Raw genomic sequence first — 21,802 nt, forward strand, 5'->3', positions numbered from 1 at the left:
TCGTTTTAGGCTGAAAGTCAAAGGTTCAGAACTCTCTTGATCCTGAAGCTGTGCAAAAGCTGACGCAACTTTGTAACTGTGAGGAAGCACCAACTCCCTAACTAGGTATATATATATATATATAAATATTTATATTCAATCGTTTTGTTCATTCTGTTTCTGTCCACATAAGCCTTTTGTCTAGAGAGAGAACCAGCCAACAGGATGGTGGACATTGGCTCTGCGTAACTGTCCAATTTTAAATTTGCATGCAAGTTTTGAATGGCTGAAGACACAAAATTACAGCTCTTATTAAAATGAGGTATATTTCAAAGGATTTTAAAAAAAGGACACACAAAACTGTCCTTTCAGAGATGGAGTCTTTGTGGGGTTTATGTTGTTCCGGTGCTTTAAGAGGAAGTGCACCTCAACAGAGCCACTTCTGTGTGGAGTGGGAGGAGGCGGGATCTCAGATTTGATTGGACAACGGTTGTGAGATGAAATTAATGTAAATAAGTTAAACACTGAAAGACCAAAAAATAATCTGTCCACTTTGAAACTGTTTATCTACAGTGTTGAAAAATGAACTGAGCAGAGATTAATATCAATGAATTATTTAAGGTGGGCTTCCATACTATATATACAGGTACAATGGGGCGGGGCCGACATATACAAAATGGAGGGGTTTGAGGAGCACCAACATAGTGTAGAGTTGTTTCTCAGTTGTTTGAAAATCAAAGTGCAGGTTATTTTTCATCCGCGTTTTTCTCTTTTGTTATTGGCCGCCTGTTTTCCATCCAACCTCAGCACCAGCAGTATGTTTTGTCCTCCTCACCCTTCTCCATGCTAACTTTGGTGTAGCTAACAGTTGACTGCGGTGGTGGGATACGTACAGGCCCGTGTAGAGTTAGTGGCTGAATATTGTGGGAATGAGGGATATAGGACTCTGAAGAGGTTGTGTAACAAGACGAAACACCCTGTCAGGCACTAAAGACGGTAAGTGCTATTTCTTTTCCTCATTTTTGTCCTCCTTATACTTCTCTGTCTTTCTCTATGGTACCTTTCATTGCAGCTGATTACAAATGGTGGCATTAAACTTGAGTGACTCTCAACGGTGTCACTGCCTTAGCAAGAGAGGTGATTATAAGTTTTCAAACATTTGCAGTATATATTATGCAGTGTATGATAATCTGGGGGACAAATGCGCACATATTCTTCTGAAAACGGTGTTTACTGTTACAACTCCAGCAGTAACTGGCATTGTGCCGCTTCCCTTTCATTCCAGAGACCATGAGTCCTTTTCACATGATAGCTATCTCCCTTCAGAGGGAATCTCCCCATATGCTTTTCACAGTTTGCGGAGGAAAAAACGTTATTAAAAACATTTCTCAGAGCTGAAGTGTGTTACTGAGTGTGTGTACTTGTGTACTGAGGCTGATTGTGGCCAGTGAAAACAGGGCATAACATTGGTCAGAAAGCCAATAGAGATGAGAAATCGCCCGATGAGACACCGATGAGGTTCAGTAGCACCTGAACCTCCTTAACCCTCAGCTCTCTACATCACTCTCAGTGTGCGTCAGCCGGTGGAGGAGTCAGGGACGAGCGGAGATACGTTTTTTTGTGGGTTTTTTTACATGTCTTGTGAGATGGTTGATGCTCCTGAAAAGGAACTCAAAACATTCTTTGGTCGCTTTCCTCTGATGACCATCACAGAGGACACCAGGCTGATACACGTGTCCGTGTGAAAAGAGATCTTCTGAAGTTGTGTCAGTGTTTGATGTCATATGGTCTCAAACCGTGTCGGCTGCACCTTTACTGTGGCACTGTGCTGGAATGTCAATGAAAACTTCGAGTCTTCCATATCTTAGGCCTTTTTGTTGTTATTTTCTTTCAGTTTCTCTACCCAATTCTACCCCTTAATTGGAGGACAAGTAACTTCATTCTTTATCACATTGGTTTTAAAAATATCCCTTCTCTTCTACTATCACTACCCATCATATGTTTAAAACCAAACCAAAAAGCTGTGCTATCATCAAATAGACATTTAACTTGCAATCGTGGACACAGTGTCCTTCAGAACACCAGAAAACCATCTGTGGCCGCTTGGCACAGCGGCTGCTGATGGGGAGAGGCCTCAGTTAAGTCTTCCTGTTACTCCATAGTTGTATGCTTTCACATTCACATGTTGTGTACTTCGTTGCTAGGTGGTCACTTTTAAGACTTCATTCAGGAATCACCTGGATTTTGTTCAGAGTTAGAGGGGGCGGCTTCACTGGGAAGATGGAACATTTTGAAGTTGTTGTTGAAGTTTATTCGATGGTGATGATGATGTGATGAGGATGAAGGAGACTCCGCTGTCACTGTCTTGATTTCAAATAAAGGTTAATACAAAGAAGTACAGCGTCAAATCAAACACTTGCAGGTCTGCTTGTGAGAGGGTGTGAAGCCAATGAACCACTCTGATAATCAGCCTTGTCCACCGACTCTTAGGCTTTAGCATTACCTCACTTTTCAGACTGCAAGGCACCCTCTGAGGACCTTTGACCTGGGGCCTTTGACCTAAGACCTCTGACCTAGGGCCTTTATTTAAAGCGCAGAGCTGAATTGAGTAACAGAAAGTAGTGCAAAAGGTAATGTCATTTCTTATTTTTTTTCAAAAGACTAACAAATAAAGTGTAATTTTTTGAGTAAATTTGCTCAATACTGATCACCACCAATTGCATCCTCAATATTATGAAGTTGGGAAGTACACCTGCTCTTTGGTTTTGGGACCACACCATGGACTTTAGATATTCTAATAAGATAAGATAGATATTGTTGTAAGTTCATCATGGAGGGAAAAAGGACGCACATGAATGTCCTCAGTTGATTGTGTCAGCAATGCAGCTGAATGAAGATCCGGCTGCAAACTGCATCATGTTTTTATCTCTCCTATATATGTATTTCACTGTCAGTTTTCATCTTGCTGTGCATTTAACGGTCTGTCCCAGAACATGTTGTACTCTGAGCATTTAACCTTCTTCTCTCCTGATGGGTTTCTCCGGAAACATCTCCCCTTATTCTCTGAGAATCCATATCTAGTTGTGGAGGCAGGTATGAGTAGGATGGGTCATGGAGCCTTGGTGTGCTGTTTTTCATCTTATGCTCTACTTTAATGTGTTTTATGTTGTTGCATATTGTATCAAATAATTTTGTCTTGCAATTCTGTTTTTTCTACAACAAGTAATTAGAACAAGGTAACCCTGGTCTCTGTAAAAGCTCCTTTTTTAGACGAAGCTTGTGATGGAGGGCTACTTAAGTAATTAAACTTGAATTTGATTTTTAACATGACAAGAAGTGTACAACCACACTAGCTAACTATGAGCTAAATGCCAATGATAGTATGCAATGAAAATACTAATATGCTGATGCTAAAAAGGTATAATGTTAACAATCTTAGCGTGTTAGCATGCCATTAGCATACCATCAGTATTTAGTCGTGAACCTAAGTATTGGAAAAAAATGAAACGCTCACCTGATGAGGAATGGCCTGATAAGACAACAACCAAAATGATCACCAACTCATATTGGGGGGGAAGAGAATATGTGCATCAAATTATATGACAATCCACTCAGGAATTGTTGAGACATTCCACTCTGAACCCCAAGCATCAACCTCATGATAGCGTTAAAGCCAAAGTCAAGGCTTGACAAAGCCCATTAGAACACATCGTCCAGGAACCATGAAAGTCTGTACGTACCACGTTTTGTGCCAATCCATCAAGTAGATGTGGAGATATTTCATAGGATAAGTGAAAACTTTAACATGCTGACTAGATTAAAGTCAGGGAATCAGTGGAAAGCCAGCAGGATCAATCCTCTGGGCACCACGAATGTCTGTAGAAAAGTTCATCACAAAATGTCCTATAGTTATTGAGATATTTCAGTCTGACCCAAAGTGTTGAACTGAAACTGACAACCCTAAAGCCGTCACACTGGCTGACGCCACCGATTAGCACACTTTCAAATGAAGAAGAAACAACCAGTATCTGATTCGCCTGGTGCAGTGAGTACCTGGAACATCCCTCCTTCAGGGTATCAAGTCCGAAACGTCTCACCATTTGTGCCCTCACTGTCGGTGCTTCCACAGCAATCGTGGGTGACTGGTCTCTGAACTGGTGATGACACTAAGCCACTGGCCGCTAAATGGATTGACATCTCCAGCCATGTCAGCAGGGTCAAAATACAACCCAAAAACACTGGTTGGACAATGTTGATGAATCTTTTCTCCTCTTGAATATTCAGTCGAATTGTTTTCATTTTTCTTTAAAATTCTCCGTTGGAGCCATATTTTTATTTGGCAGGTTTACTTCTGTCTCGACAGGTGTTAGACAGGTGCTACACCCCTGTGGAGAACTGTGTGTGTGTGTGTGTCACTAAGTCGATGGCTCCTTAAACGGATTGACCTTTCCAGCCGTGTCAGACCGGTCAGCGTACAGATCCAGGGGAGCTTGACCCAAGAGCCTAAGAGAGTTTCAGTGGCCAAACACTTGTTATCTAAATCACAATGCTACTTGGAAGTGCTATACGATGCCCCTGTAAGGGGGGGGGGTACGAAGTTCAAGAGTTAACATTAGAAATATTATATTTGGCATGTGAAATGTCAGAACGTCACACATGCATGGATGTAAATGCTTTATAGTGCATGTACTGTTAGTTAACTGTCTATACAGTATGTGTCTTGAATGTCTTATTCCTGCATTTGACTAGCATTTATGCTGGTTTGTGTACAGTGTGTGTGTGTGTGTGTGTGTGTGAAGACACGGCATACAATATGAGTGCGCACATCTTTTTGTGCTGTTTGTTGTGTTTGTGTGTTTATGTACAGCATATGTTTTTGTTGTTCTTTGTATTTATCTTTGTTCTTGTTTGTATGTGTGTTTTCTGTGTGTGTGTGTGTGTGTGTGTGTGTGTGTGTGTGTGTGTGTGTGTGTGTGTGTGTGTGTGTGTGTGTGTAAGTGTTACTCCTTGAAAGCCAATACCAAAGCGGCAGAGATGAGAAATAAATAGCATTTTTATCTGATTCCTCCCCAATATCCGTTTAAACAAAGAGGAGCAATATCGCTGCGACGGTTGCTTCTCTGTGATTCACTTTGAAAAAATAAAAGAGAACCAGATGAAGAGCGGAGAGGGGGAAAGAAAGCACTGAGCAATCATTTTCTGCTTTCCAACTGTTATTCAGTTACTCTTTTGTGTGTGTGTGTGTGTGTGTGTGTGTGTGTGTGTGTGTGTGTGTGTGTGTGTGTGTGTGTGTGTGTGTGTGTGTGTGTGTGTGTGTTACAGGGCAAAGCAGGAATTCAATAGAGTGTATTGTTCAGGGAGCTTTTATGAAGATAATACATGAAATATATGTTTTCTGCTCAGTAATAATAAAGGAGAAAAGCTTAAAATGAAAAATGGAACCGCTTTGAGATTTTAATGTCAATTTATTGGATTGAGTGGAGTGATTATTCTTTAAACTTGGGTTGTATTTGCAGATACCTGGCCAGTGTGTGCTAAAGGAGGCTATCAAGCCTCTACCAAAAGGATTTCAGGTAGCAGCCTCTCATTCAGAAACCTAATTCAGATGAAAAAGGAATGATGAAACCACAGATGGTAACAGAGGACACCGGGACATCATACACTTGCAGGGCTCTCAGACAGAAGCAACATTTACTAGCGATCCCCCTCTCACTCGGTGAGTAAATTAAAGTCGGTGATTGTTTCCACGAGAGCAACAAGACTGTTGGCAACCAGTCAGTCATGTACTGAAAGCATGTTGGAATTGGATTCAGATCCAGGTTTAGTTCTCATGAATGTATTTGGCGTCTCTGTCTTGTGTTGCGATGGGGAAGATGAAAGGAAAAATCTAGCCCGCACATCAAATAACAGGCACAAATGAACAACAATCAAAACACTTCAGAGCACCTTGCATTTAAAAAGCTGCCAGCCAGGAGCAGAGGTTTGGATGTGGGAGATTCTCACGGCTAGCGAACGCCCTGCAGTCTAAGCTCCACGGGACTCGAGGGTCAACTTTTGTCTGTAAAGCTGTCGTGAAAGTAGTAACACTTTACAATATGGCTTATTAAAGACTCATCAACTATCAGGTCATTCCTGAGTCGTCCCTCACTCGTTCCTGGTTGTAATTTTGTGTATTGTAAAGTGTTAACGTGAAAGCTGTCGTGAAACGCTCAAACGCCTGCAAAGGTGGGTCTCAGTCTTGCTTTCAAGTGGACTCTGGCGCAGTTTGTTTCCGGTGTGAAAACAATGACGCAGTCGACAAAACTGTCCAGTCAATGAGTTACCTGTCAGTTCATATGGACATAAAAAGCCAGTGTGAACACAAACTGGACCAAAACTAAGTAGCAACAATGTGTCTTTGGAATTTTTTTTTTTTTTTCAGTTTGGACCAAAGTAAACAAACTGCGGGTGTGAATTCGCCCTCGGACAAAATGGTTTCAGAACAAAACCATATGGTTCTTTGCTGGACCTGAAGATACTGTTACTTGGGAACTTTGCGTTCTTTGCTGGACCTGAAGATACTGTTACTTGGGAACTTGTTGTGCGCATAAATAGACCTACAAACTGTATGCACTATATTCATTCATAGCAGAAATCAGATATTCATTTCATAAATTATGTAGCAAAATAATACAGTAGCACATAAATTATACAGTATTTATCCAGAAACCTCAATTTTCAGCTGATTCAGATTCACTTTGAGATGGGAGCTCGGTGTCAAACACTCCTCCTGTGTGAAAGATAGGTAAATTATGTAGCAAAATAATACAGTAGCACATAAATTATACAGTATTTATCCAGAAACCTCAATTTTCAGCTGATTTCAGACGTCTTGAGATGGAGCTCGGCTGTCAAACACTCCTCAGTGTGAAGAAGATAGGAAATGTTTTTATTTTAATTGTTAAAAGCTGGTAAGTTTGCATTGCTGGGAGTTTGTGTATGAAGGACACGAGTCTCGTGTCAAATGTCTAATTGGACGTGTTGTTACATGTAAACTCAGCCTGCAGTTTGTGACAGAAGAAAAAACAATTTCTCGGTTTCTGACGTTCGTCTTTATCTTTGGCTAAATGTGGATGCACATTTCTAAAAGTCTTGGGCTGTTTTTCAAACTGGGTTGTTTGGTTTGAGTCTGTGCCAGAACTTGACTCTCATCTCTCCTATAGCTGTCATCTCTGCTTGTTTACAGTTGTTTGATACATGGTCTGCCTTCACGATCCTACATAGTCAGTGGCGCCAGAATGAATTTGGGGCATCCAGCTTTAGATGAACTTTTTCACGTCCGCCTCCTTTCCATCTCAACCTTGCCTACCTTTATTATACAACTAAATTATGGCTAGAAATGCACTCTCTCTTCTCACCAGGGTACTTTCAGATCAAAGTTTTTTGTTTTTTTTCCAGTACAGTGATCTGCCAACAAGCTGTGAGCATGCAAGGCCTTCTGTGATGTGCGGCGCTCTTCTCAGAAACACTTCATGTGCGTTTCTCACATGAGAAATGAAGGATAAGTGGGGGATGACTCAAAAGGAGCATCCTGGCTCCCGTTGATATGGACCCTTATGTTTTTCATTCTTGGAACTGTTGCACTGTAACCAATCTACCAGCTGACCAGTCAGTATGTTTTGCTTTAATAAGGTTCGAAACAGAATCAAAATCCATGGCCTGTTAAAACTTTACATCCAATATGCCGGCTGACATACAAATAGAAAGCACTGCAGCAGAGCAAGGTTTAGTCCCCTGGGCTTATTTTCCAAAGGAATGAGTACTGACTTTATTACCTTAAAACCTGAATGTTGGGGGACAAAAAAGTCTCATTGTTAGTATTGGATAAGTATTACAAGCCACAAACAAGTTAAAAGCAAGTGGCCTTCAGCCACTATTGATGTATAAAAAAATTACAATGTGTTCATTGATTGGGGTTTGAAGGTTAGTATCTGCTCATGTATCAGTGAGACAATTTTAGCTCCTGGCCATTGCCAACAATGGAATAAAGAAAGTATTTCGGTCACACTGCGTGGTCGCATTAGGAGAATTAGTTGTCTAATGATGTCAACTGTTAAAGGGGAGCTAGCCATGTTATTAAGGTCCAGTGTTAAAGGGGAGATGTGGTTCGTTAAGCATTGAAGGAGCCTAAATCTGCTGCAGTTGAGACTGACCACTGGCTACAGAAAATCAGGGGGGAAAGTGGTATTACTGGGCTGTGTGTGTGTGTGTGTGTGTGTGTGTGTGTGTGTGTGTGTGTGTGTGTGTGTGTGTGTGTGGAAAGCTGTAATCTGCATCCATGTATGTAGAGCAGTATGAGTCTTACCAGTGCTTAGTCTCAGCAGGTTGAGTTGGATCTATAACCTCAGCAGGATTTTTCAAAGCTAACAAGTGCTGTGTTTAAAGTATGTTAGGTGTATATACAGTATAGAAATATAGTCTATATTTATATACTTAATTAATACACGGGGGCTAAGGACTGGTTAAACACTACTGGACACCTGTCGCTACAGAGGCTAATTTCCCTATGGCTCACACTTGACTTGACTTTCCAATCCAAATGGTGCCAAATCTCAGTAATCACTTACGTTCATTATACTACTTTTCATGGTGCTTCTGTCTTTGTCTTTGCAAACCACTGACAGAATTTTTTTGTGGTTTTTTTTTAATGTGTTCCTCCATCATAACTGAGCCAAATTAGACTTCTCCAAACAGCAGGACTTCTGTAGTGAGCTTCTAATACTCCTCACATGCCTTCCTAGTCCTCAATACTGGTTGAAGCCGGATCCATTTTTATGATGAAAAATGTGTATATATGTGTGTGTAGACAGGACGCTGATTTAGACTCCATGACTCATCACCATGAGGCGGCGTGTCTGTGTGTGTGAATGAGTCCACTTTTAGTCAGAGGAGAAAAGTGAGTGAGTGTATGTGTGTACACTGTGCCAGTGTCAGGACAGGACGTTTGTGTCATTAAGTATGTCCTCAATCAGGGAACAGACTTTAAGGTGTGTATGTGTGTGTGTGTGTGTGTGTGTGTGTGTGTGTGTGTGTGGCTGAGTGTGTTTCTGTGTGTCTGTCTGTTCAAGGGGTCCGGACAATGTGCGTGTGTGTCAGTCTACATAAAGCATGTCCTTGGTAAAGCAGACAGTCTGTGTGTGATGTGTGTTTGTGTAACCTGTTTTCTAGACAGGAATTTTGCCAAATTAGTGTGTCAATGTTGATGTGTGTGGCTAGTGGTTAACTTTATATTTTTATGTGTACAATTTGTATATATATGTCTATGTATGTATGTATATATGTTTATGTATATATATATGTGTGTGTGTGTGTGTGTATGTATATATTTGCTTTATTTGCTTATTTGTGTGTGTGTGTATGTTGACTGATAGCAGTGACTTCAGCCTCATTAAACTTGACACGTTTTAATTAAATCCTACCGTCAAGACTTGGGATAGCTCACTGTGAGATTTCGTACATGTGTATGTATATGTGTGCATGTCTTCTACTTTTCTGGCATATTAATGGTATTAGTGTTTGTGTGAGTGTGTGCATGTGCTCTCCTGCTGGTGTGCGGTTACATGCATGGCCGAGTCTGTCCGCTCACACGCCTCATCTGCTTGTGTGGATGTCTGTATATGTGATTTCTCCGTGTGTGTTTTGGTACCGTAATTACTGTTGGAGGTACCGCGATATGAATTATTTTATGCCTAGAAAGCACAGCACCCTGAGGTTAGTGGAGGAAACAAAGATGGACAGAGAGAGAGTGGAAAAATTGTTGCAGTTTATAATATCAATATAAAACAAAAACAGTTACTCAAAGGGTAGCACAAATAGGCATCTGTCATATACACTGTATCCTCATGTGCTTGGCAGCCAGAGAAAATCTCTAACAGTTTTATACTGTTGTTTTCACGTTTGAAATACTATAGGGGTAATATTATAATAGTTTTATAGTAGCTTGATACAATCACGTTATTTATTGTTTCCTTTCTGCAGCCATTGGGCTATTGGAAAGTAGTCCTAATGCAAAGTGTCCATGGCGAGGTCTGTGGATTATGATGTTTCTGAAACACAACAGTGCTGCTTTCATTGGGGTGGAGGGCAAAATCTCAAAGGAAGGTATCCCAAAAGCTGGATGAGTAAAAACCAAAACTGTCTGCAGGACTAGATAACATGACAAGTAAGTAAAAAAATATGCTTATGCTTTTACTGTATTTGGTGAGGAAACATTTTAAATTCATGACTTCAGTGTTCTGAACACTAAAAAACTGAGAGACTAGCTTAAGTATTTTCTACAGGTACTTTTGAATGTTTATTCCATTGATATTAGCAAATAATAATTGGCAAAATTTGAATGAGTGAAGTGTTGTTTGTTGGGCTGTTGTTTTGCCTTTAACACTTTTACCTTTAACAGCCGTACAATTGAGGGGATACAAAGTGAGAAAGCCAGAGATAGAGAGGGGATGATGGAAAGAAGTGGGTGCGTCTTAGCTCTGTAAACAGATTTTCCACTTGTATGGGGAGCCAGGCACTGCTCTCTAAATAGCTAAGCATCAATGTGACATCAAGACACCGAGGGCTAACATGCACTTAAATACTAAATTCAAATTTAGTGAGTGGAATGGGCGTCTGTTTTTGCCCTGAAGCCTACAGATGCAGCTAAGTAGAAGTACTTCTTATACTGATCCTGAACTCCTGCTGAACTTAATTGCATCTTCCAACATGAACTGTCACGGAATAAAGTATTAACTGGTGACAGAAATACATTTTCTTTGCAGTATATCAGTTTGTTGTTATGTGGATACTGGTGCATTCAACCATGAGGAGCTTTGTCGCATACTACCATTTTGGTGACTGCAGCAATTTCAGTTTTATTGTTTTTTTCCAATGAAAATTAAAGAAAGTACTATTGATACCTGCCATTCGATTAGGTGTCCAACCATTTATCCATTTTCCGCTGTTTATCCTGGTCCAGGTCGCAATGACAGCTGCAGGCTAAACAAGCAAACCCAGACACATTTCTCCCCAGTCATGTTCCTTTAACTCCTCCTTTGGGACCTAAAATTTCCCCCAGACAAAAAGGGAGATATAATCTTTACAATATATCCAGTTAACTTTTCCAGAAAACCTCAGAAGTCCAGGTGGCATCCTGATCGGATTCCAGATCTACCTCATCCTGGATCCTTTCAATGCAACAAAGCGCTGCATACCACGTTGACCTCCTTCCAAATGTCTCAGCTCCTTACTCTTTCTCTAAGGATGAGCCCAGCCAACCTTTGAGGGAAACTAATTTTGGCTACTTGTATCCACAATCAAATTCTTTTGGCTACTAACCAGAACTCATGACCGTAAGGAGGGGTTGAAATGCAGATCTACTTGTAAATTGCGAGCTTCACTTTTAGGCTTGGCTCTCTTGTAAACACAACAGTCTGCTGCACCGATCCTCACTCATGAACAATACCCTGCAACACTTGAATTCCTTCAGATGGGGCACCAACCTCCAAAATGTAAAGGGTACAGTAGCATGGACTCAGACTTGGAGGCGTGGACTTTCTTCCAGACGACGTCACTCTTGGCTGCAAACTGTCCCAGTATTTTTAAACATAGTGCATGGCATTTATATGGTTTACTCAAACATCTAATCAACAGGATGTCAGATGGCTGTAATTTCACAAAATAATCTTGCCTGGCGTAGCTTCAAAGCCTCTACATTATGTGTAGGGTTTGACAACATGAGCCTTATTCTTCTAAAAGCAATAACATATGCCATCAGAACAATTTAAAAGATGACAGTCAGGGCTTTAAAAGGTAAATCTGAGACATTATTTATGTATGACCAGATCCTGACATAAACCCAATTGGTTCAAGGTAAACTCTTGTAAAGTTTGAACAATGCATAAAGAAATGTAAAACTGTAGAGGTGTCCATTAAAGACATTCTAGTTTGTGCTTCAAAGACATGCTGAAATTTTAAGGAGTCACATAACGTAAAATTGACTGTAGAGGCAGATGGTCCTCTCAGCCACAGTCTCATTTATTTATCACAATCAATCTAATGTCTCTGCATTAATGTGCTGTTGATTTATTGTTACGCACCATCGATGCACAAAGGGGGATTTCTCTCATGGCTGCCGTTGTACAGTATGTCTACTGAACCCTATCTAATATATCTAATTTATACGTGGAGAGGGAGAGAACACATTGGTTTTTCACTGGCCCCCTCACGTTTTTCAAGAAATGTGATGACTGTTTTTCCGCTTTGGACAACGAAAAATGAGCTCATGCAACCCTGCAACCTTGGGGGGAACCATGAGTAGTAAAAGCTCAATGTAAAGCAGTGCTTCCCGTACATAGGCGGTACGTGGGCAGCCTGCACAGGTGGATAAAATCACTCAGATTCAGGTAAAATCTTAGCTCTAATGCCTTATACACGCTTTTCAAACAAACTAATTTTTGGCCACACAGTTGTCTGAGTTGCGTGCGCTGCATTAACTAGCGCCTACCAATAGCCTACATGAGAGGTGTTTAAGGAACACTGGTAAATTGTAGGGTCTACCGATAGTCTGCTTTTGAGGCGTTTAGGGGACATCTGTAAATTGTAGCTACAGAAAATAACCTGGGTTACACTCTCGCCCTCTAAACTGCATGGGTCTCTGCATGCACATCGGTCGCAAGCCGCACCACCCACCACCACAAGTAAAATCCCGATCTATGGCAAACACTGTAAAGGTTAAAGAAGAGTCATAAAATCTGTATCAAGCAGAACCATGTTTGTGTGCCTGTATTTATGAATGCGTGTAGATATGTGTGTATTTATGGCATTTAGGGTGTGAAGGCCAAAAACACCCTAAATGCCAAAAGCCTACCTTCTTTGGTATTCGTTTGAGTTCATGTCTTCGTGTTGAAACGCACACGCAACTCTGTGCTCATGCATAGTATCGTACTGTATATCGGCCTATACATGTGGTCGAGACTGTGTGTCACCTTGGGGAATTAGAATAAATCCAACATTGGAGTGTTTCAGATCTACATCAGGGGGTCTAAACTATTCAAATGTGCCCTTGAGCACCACAGACACACACACAAACACACACACACATGCTCACTGTGTGAACATGCTCATATCTCATGTTAATGTCTTTTTCTTTTATTATACAAAACATCAGATGTAATGGACGACTGCTTGGAGATAAGTATTACTTGAAAAACACACACAGCTCAAAAAAAACATATTGCAGTGTGCTGCCTGGCCCAAAAAAGACTGTGTGTGTCTGATGGTGTGTGTGTATTTTTGTTTGGGCGTAGCTCTAGGCATTTGTTCGAATATGTGAGCTTGCGTGTCCGCTTGCGTGAATGTCACCTGGTAACTTTCCCTAATGTATGTTTGTATTTGTGCAAGCGTAGCGTCTAACCCTTGTGTTTGAGTGCCTGCCTTTTTGTTTGGGGTTGTGTGTGTGTGTGTGTGTGTGCGTGTTTTTGTGTGTGTGTGTCCGTGTCCTTTAACGTTCCAGTGGCCTGCATGAGCTGTGCTGGCTGTGCGGCTACAGCCAGCTCACAATAAATCACGGCGACAAAGGCTGGATTTGTGCATTGGGAAAACGGCTTGTTCCTGGTGAAATGTCTGTGCTCTCGCATCCAACTACATATCTCTGTCTGAAGCACAACCTACCAGTGCCCTTCGAGGAAGACACACACACAAACACGGACTCACAAAGGCACAGACATCCAGGAACACAGGCTTACAGAAAACCTTGCCGTTAACAATGCTTCTTTTCACATGATGCGCACAGTGATATACTAACAACAGCACTCTCCAAGGCAGAAGGGCATATAATTCCAAATATTTGTACAGCACATGAGTTACTATATAGTAGAAGTATGTGTACTTTCAGAATTTAAGGACAACATGTATTTTGAACTTATGTGGATAAACGGCTCCAATTAAAGACAACAACAATAAACTTCATTGAGCTGCGTAATACATTGTAGGGAATATTGTAACATATGGTCTTACACTGATGAATGATGACTGAATTATGGATTCCAACAAGTCCTTACAGCTAAATGATAAAAAACGGGTCCATCTGAGCATTTTCCGATCTGGCTGCCTATTGTCAGGGGCAACCCGTATTACTGTTACAAAAAGGACTAATTTTACTATTTGAGCAGCTTCCACTGTGGTTAAGGCTTAGTTTTCTTACGGCAAGTAAAACTACTTGGTGAAGGTTAGGTAAAGATTGTGGTCATAGTTGAAAGAGGCCAACGTTGACTGCTGTCGCTGGTGTCAAATTCTTCCATCCAACCCACGTCATTCCTCCCCAACAGGGTTTGCGGTGATATTTCCCACGGCATGCACCTTTGCCTTTGAGAGGGAAGAGTCGGTGGGTGTGCTCCAAAGAACGACCGGCACAGTTCCGGTTCTGTGGTGGTTGGGCGGGGCTTTCTCTCCATTTCACGTCGGCGCATAAAACAACACAGGCTGCTTATGCAGACCTTAGTCGACGGCTCTGTGCAGCAGGGCAGCAGGTGTACTGCATGCATCAACAGCACTGTGAACGATACCGTCTAAAGAACACATATTTCACATGGCTTGTTGTGACTGAATCCAAACGGAAAAGGTACTGAAGTGTCTTTGCCAACACTTACAAGCTGTAAAAGGACGAAATAAATTTCACTACAGCTTCCTTGCCATCTGCTGCTGTGTGATTATCAGCCGATAGAGATTCAGCATCATACCTGCCGCGTCATATGTTGCTTGCACTCCATTTCAAAGGTGCTTTATGTCAGTTTTAGGTATGGCTACATAGCCAGCGTTCCCATTAACAGCTGTTTACTTACGAGTCTAGGAGAAAAGTAGCGAGTTCAGCATCAAACTAATTTGCCAAGAGCTGTCTCCATCGGTGGAAAGCAACGGCAATGTTAACTATTGTTTTGCTTCCATTTCTATCACTTCTTTTCTTCTACTGAAGTTAGCATGCTAACCAGCTAGCCCCGTCCCATCTCGTAATACCACTTTGCGATAGTGAGTCACTGTAGCGTCCAGTCTGCCCTCAGTCCAACATGAGAGGACAAAGCAGTGCGGCCCGGAGGGCGTTTCCTAACCTCCTGTCTAGTGAACCCAACAATGGCTGAAGCTCTTGGCAAGCAACCACCATCACCACCGCCATCACCACCACCCGCTCCCGGCAAGAAGCTGCATTTGGCAACAGAGCAAACTCACATATAGCCCCCGTAACGGAGTTTCCTTACCCTTGCCACTACCTAACAAACGCCACATAAATCCATAAGGAGTGCGGCCATTATGCACATGACCACCACAGGGTCATGATAACATAAAAATGGGTCATTTTTATTGTTTCAGTGGTCAAACTCATGCTGTCATTTTAAAAACAGTCTCTTTTAATCATGTTCTGATGAGAGGCTCTGAAATCCATAATATCACAGATGGCTGCCAGACAGCCGTCAGTTCATGACTTGTGTTGTTGGTTGATCAAATACACACACATATGCAAAGTCAGAAACGCACAGATGCATATGCTCATATTCAAATATACACACTTAATAAGAGAGACACACACACATAGTCACATGAATAAAAACAAGGACACCAAAACCAGTTACCTGTTGAAATGTTCTGGCTGATTGTGGGTGTCTGTGTGTGTGTGTGTGTGTGTGTGTATGTATATATATAATTATACATACACACACACACATACAGTACACTCATCCATATTGATACCGACTCATCTTCACACGGAAAAATTTACCCTGAAATACCCCGTTAAACTTGTGAAGACCATGTGTCCCCAGACGGGAGGCGAGTCCCCACAATGTGAGTGTGCGAACAGAATTCTATCTCCCCCCCGCTCTCTCTCACACACACACACACACACACACACACACACACATACACACACAGACAGGACATAACAAAGTCAGCTGCAGACAGAGTACTGATGTAGACCTTCATGCTTTACAGCATACTGAATGGGTGTCTGGGTATTAGCAAGACACTAGTTTGGGTGTGTTTTCCTGTAATGAATCATTCTGTGGGGACAAAATCCGGTCACACTGTCACACTGTGGGGAATCAACTCCCATCTGGGGACCCCTTTATTTGTTGCCTATCCGGTCATGAATATCAAATATTACAGTGAGATCCTAAAATTTGGAACCAAATGTTTTTTTACTTCAAGTTAGAATTGTTAAAAGCTTAATACATACGAGTCCTTAAAAATATAGCACAAGCGTGTATTTGTGTGTGTGTGTGTGTGTGAATACTTGTGAGCACGTGTTCATTCCTGTGTGTGTCTGTGTAAGAATTTGAACTGACGGATTTTTCCATCAAGGTCTCTCTGACTCTGATGTCCTGCAGCCAAAGATAAAACCTTTCAGTACTCAATTTTTCAATTCGTGGAACTATACAGAATTTCAGTATTTCTCTACAAGGTTTTACAGGTTGTCAGCTGAAGGTTTTACGGGGGAAGATGCCAGCCGAAGAAAAAAAACCCCTAACCCTGATCTATACTGACAACATTCATGTTCTTCAAATTTATGCTTTAAATCTCACACATACTGGGGGACTACAGAGGAGTGCTCATGCTCCTACTGCTGGTGGCCAAGGCATATACTGCCTGCATATGTCAGCAGTCGGCCCTCGATATCGAAAGGGCGTCCATGAGTTGTTCTCGCACAGCAAAATAGTAAAACTCCCCCAAAGTCCAATTATCTTTTTAAATGTTGTTTTGCAGCTTGTAAAACTACAGTAACACAGGTGCACACAAACTGCAATTGCGTGACCCCAACCCCCTGCTCATTTTAAATTCTACTGACTGTTATGATTCAGGGAAGTTTCTATCCAGGGATGTAGTTGATCGTTGATATTATGTGCAGATGGCTGTCTTTGAAGGTGAAAGGGAGTGCTCTTAAAATCAAATGAATTGTATCTAAATTGATGGTGTTTTGTGTTACAATGGGAGCCAACCGGAGGTCACGCAGTCTACGCACCTTCTGATTTACCACTGTGTCACTGATAATATCCTGCTTGTGCTGTGATAATGACCTTTCCACATCCTGCCCCTGTATTACCAGTTATGCTACTGAATTCATTTAATACTACACAGGTGGTTTCACCGTTTCCCTTGTTCAACAAATCTGATTCCGTCTAACAAGCTTTTGCTTACGAAATCTACTTCTCTCCATCACACTGTTCAGCAGTTAGTCTTTCTCTTTCTTTGTTTTCGTTTTCCTTCTCTTGTTTCTTTTCTTTCTTTTTTGTCTCTCCACTTCTTCTCCGTACTTCTTTCCTTTTCCTTCCTGTCTGCCTCTGTATCTCTTTTCATCTCTTTTCCTCCTTTCTGTTTTGCTTTAATTGCTGCTTCATTTCTTCCTTCTTCCATTTCTTTTTGCCTGCCTCTGCACCTCTTTTCCCTTTTCCTTCTTTTTCCCTTTTCTTTCTTGCTTTGCTTTCATAACTTTTGTCCTTCTCCTTTTCCTCCCTTTGTATCTCTCTTTCCTTGCTTTTTCTACCCCCCCGTATTTCATTTATTTCGTCTCTACTTTCTTTCCTTGCTTCTGATCTTTCCAACATGCTGTATTTCTTTTGTCTTCCTACTCTTCTGTGTGCCTTTACGTCTCTTTTTGCTTGTCCTATCTCTTCCTAACTCCCTCATTTCTTTGTACTTGCCTCTGCATTTCCATTTGCCCTTTCCTCGGTCCCTCTTTTCCTTTTCTTCTTTCCTTCAATCGTTCTTTTCTCTTTCCACCCGCCCGTGCATCTCTGTTCACCTTTCCTCCTTCCTGTCAGCTACCCTTCCCGTGCGTCTGCCTGTCTATCTGCCTTTCTGTTTGCCTGTCTTGCTTCCCGCCTTCCTCTCAGGCTGTGCTCGTTCATTACCCCGCATGCTGCCGTGATGTGATTTCAATGCAAATAGCGAACAAAACACAGTGGCTCAGGTTCTCCGTGCAGGGAGTGAGATGGAAAGAGAGAGATCTGAAGACCGAGTGAGGGCGAGGCGTTGAGCGACTTCCATTCTTCTGATTTCCCAAATGGAGAAGCATAACGATCTATCACTCCTGCAGAGAGGGTGTGTGTATGTAGATGATTGTCGTCTCTCTTGTAGCGAGCACAGCTGCAAATCACTGTCAATCACATAATAATCCTGTCTCCAACTTCTGTGAAACACACACCCGTACATTTGCAAGTCTGCGTTTTCTGGCACATTAATGCATATTCACGCGTTCGTACATGCCTTCACACACACAGACCCCCTGCATAGGAATTTAAGGCTATCTTCTTTGATAGCGGAAGTGATAGCTGAGTGGTAGATGGAGATTCTCAGTTTCCACGGCTGAAAGTTGGGCTCCCTGCTGTAATGACTTCACACTAGCAGACGTCACTATATTCTCTTTTCATCGGCGTCTCTTTTTTGTTCTCTGTGCTTTTCTCCCTCTGCAGGGATTAGAAATGGTTGTTGTGTTTCTTTGTCAGTTCTGCCCAAAGGCACTTTATTTACTGTGGCTGTCAAAAAAAATGTGTCAAAAAATAGTTTACAGCGCAGTAAAAGGCAGACTAGTGCTACCGAATTACGACAATGATTTTGTCGTAAAAAAGGTTTCAATGATTTCCGACTGGTAGAAAGACTCGATTGGCTGCTAATTGTGCTAAAGATTGGTTGAACATCATATTCATAAACAAACGCACGTTAGATTTTTAGTTTGTAGGCGCTCTGACAATGATTCTTCTCTCTAAGGCTGTCTGACACCTGAGAAGTGGGCAGGATTTTGGTGTCACTCAATGCATAATTGTCAAATTATTGATGAAATTTTTGCATCGTGATGAGTCCGGTTTTTGTTTCTCTGCTCATCTTATTATTCTGCTCTTTTTCTGCGGCAACCGCACTCACTTGTGTTTTTTTTCTTTCAATGGGCCTTTTACAATGATAAGGATACACCCTTTTTGGGCTTCTTTCAGAACAACGGTTGCAGAGTGCCTCACAGAGCAAAAATGAAGACAATTTCGTCAACAACCGATTCTGAAATGCAACTGCGGCCAGTGAAGGGATGATAAGTTTCCATGCTTTAGTTTGGGTAGGATCTTTGCTGCCACATTTTGAACAAACCTTAGTCAGGAAAGAGAACTGTGGTTCAAGCGGGAGTAAATGGTCACGGGGGTCCGAGTGGGAGAGGATAAGGGTAGATCATTCCAGGTCAGCAGGGGACGAACCGAGGATCAACAACTTCAGACGTACTTTATGTGCAAGACTCTACCTGCCTCATGGCTGCATTTTTTTTTTTTTCAGTACTTCTCAGGGGGCTTTATAACCTGTACAACTCTGGTTAAGGCACCCTCGATTTAAGGCGTGTAAGAGCGTGGAGGTCCCCATCTACGATATGTGAATCAGACGGATTTAAACAGATAAGACGACCTCTTCGTGTTTCTTCACGTCGAGTGTGGTCTGAATATCACTTTGTTAAAATAAATTAAAAAAAACAAAAAACCCAGGTGTCACACGTTGCTTTCACAAGCTGTCTTATCTGAAAAAGGAGGCATGGAAAATGAGAATTCTCAAGCAATTTACGAAGCATTACACTAGAATCCCACGTATTTCTCCAGGGAGAACGGCTGTTTCCAAATGCAGGTGAAGTGCTGGCGTTGATTATGAATTACCTACCGGCTCCTTCAAGCTCTGACTCGCGCAGACAGAACTGGATGTTACACTTCTTCAGTTAGAGGTATTTCTGCTATTAATCTTTTTTTTTTTTCTCTGCTTGTTTTTTTTGCATTCCTTTGTGCAGGGTACTTTTCTTAGAATGAATGGCAAAGGTTTGATTAGGAAAGGAGTGTGCACACAAATTGACTGGGGGCCAGTGCTGCCCAAGGGAAAATAAGAAATCTTTCTCTAGAATCCCACATTTTGTTTCGCTAAAGTTTGGACAAGGGGCGAATGTCTGTTCAACTATTGGGTCTGTGGCAGCAGATTGTGTCCTGTTGGATGTCTGAGTGTGAAATGTATGCATTATGTAGTGCCCTCAAGAATCCACACTGCTACCTCTCTCTCTCTGCGGCTCTTCTAGAATGATACTACACAGTGACCAGTTCTGGGAAGTTCGAAGGATCAAACCTCAAACTCAAAAATGCAGATGGATTTGAAGTAGGTGGAGATACTGGGTGGAGATACCCCAAGTGGGCAGCACGGACAAAGTTTTAACCAATCACGAAGGACTGTCCTTGTGTATCCTCGATGCTTCAACTTGTGCGGGAGCCTCCTCCTCGACTCTGGTTCAAAAAGATACACTTGCGCTGCTGTGCTCTCATCAGCCGCCGTGTTTTTTTTCCCAGGGTGCACGATCACAGCACCTTCACCCGGCGGTGGAGGGTGAGTGCGGCAGACCGCTCATTCTTAACAGTGGCGATACAGAAGGTGTGGGGAAGGTGTGGTCATGCTTGCTGCTTGTGGTATTTTTAAAAAGGGGTCAAATAGGTCAGCTTTAACGTCACACATCCTTTTTAACTGAGCCACTGGCCGGAGTTGACCAAGAGCCATGGCAAAAAAAAAAAAGGAAAAAGAAAAAGTGTTAGAATATATCAAAAATGTTTAAAGAAGCTTCCCAGACCACTGTCTTTCTCTGTCTCCTCCTCATAGCTCCAAAGCTTTACAAGAAGTGAATTATATGGTGGTTTGCGGGCAAATTGACTCTAGTTTGGAATCCAGTTTGTAGTTGTGAGAGATAAACATTTGGTCACAGCTAAAAATGTAGAAACTTTACACATACTTAATTGGTCAATGTTTCCCGAGGCCATTTTGCGTTGTGAAATAAAAATTCATATTTACGTGATCACAAGACAACGTAATAGCGGAGATCCCAATACTTGTGCTGACAGCGACACAAAGAGGATCTGTGACTGTAAAAGCAGGGCCGGCAGCAAAACAATTACCGCTTCCCCTCGTTTTCCGTACTCGTAAATAACGGCCGAGACTGAGTGTCAATCTGAGGACAACTTCTCCCCACGGAACACGTCGTGTCAGAGAAGCTGCTTCGGGAGCGAAGTTTTGCAGGCAGCCAGTAACGCTGTGCTGGAGGAGGCAGAGTCTGAGCAGAGCAGCCCCTCGGGAAAAACGGCCGTGTGAACTAAGGCTAAGTTGCTCAAACTACTTTGTTTAAAAACAAAAAAAAATTAGAATTGACAATTTAAAATTCTAACAAAATATAATTTAGAATGAGGCAGTCGTCCTGCCAGTCACACACTGAGAAAATGAATAAGTGAAAAACACTGTCTCCATGGGCAAAAGCAAAAAAAAAAAATGCTTTGGTTTTTTAATGCAGTCCATCATTCACACACCTGGTGTCCAGAAACTAGAGACACCTGAATTTTGCACCGAGCCGGATTAATGAGTATGCTTGCAGCTGAACAGCCAAACACACATGCAACAACTCTACAGATTTTTGCGAGCAACTGACAATTACCATGGTTTCCTGCTAACTGATTTTCCAGACTGTCATTCAAGGTCAGCTTTACAAATGAATTCAAAGCATTTAGAGGTTGTGGAGATGTATCCTTTTCTTCAAAAATGAAATAACATTCCATCTAATACTTTTCCAAAACAGCCCCATCCAATTTCGTTCCGGGGAAAGAGTCCGCTAGGTGCTTCCTTCTATTCCGCATATAAACCTCAACAAAGTTGTAGGTTCTTGCTGTGATTTCTTCCAAATTTTCTGCTAAAACACACTAAAAAGACTTTCGCCGGGTTAAAAACACGCTGGTCTCGAAACCAGTGCCGACGTTTTTACAACTCTCACCTC

General features: G+C 41.9%; 1 long non-coding RNA gene across 1 annotated transcript; it reads left to right on the top strand.

Annotated features, from left to right (window-relative positions):
• Positions 1 to 938: 938 nt before the first annotated feature.
• On the top strand, positions 939 to 20,407 carry LOC120783436. The gene is made up of 3 exons (XR_005706334.1): positions 939 to 975; positions 19,614 to 19,732; positions 20,075 to 20,407. It is a non-coding gene; the product is annotated as an uncharacterized LOC120783436 (long non-coding RNA).
• The last annotated feature ends 1,395 nt before the right edge of the window (positions 20,408 to 21,802 follow it).

Source organism: Xiphias gladius, chromosome 21, assembly GCF_016859285.1.
Source record: "Xiphias gladius isolate SHS-SW01 ecotype Sanya breed wild chromosome 21, ASM1685928v1, whole genome shotgun sequence".
NCBI classification, from domain to species: domain Eukaryota; kingdom Metazoa; phylum Chordata; class Actinopteri; order Istiophoriformes; family Xiphiidae; genus Xiphias; species Xiphias gladius.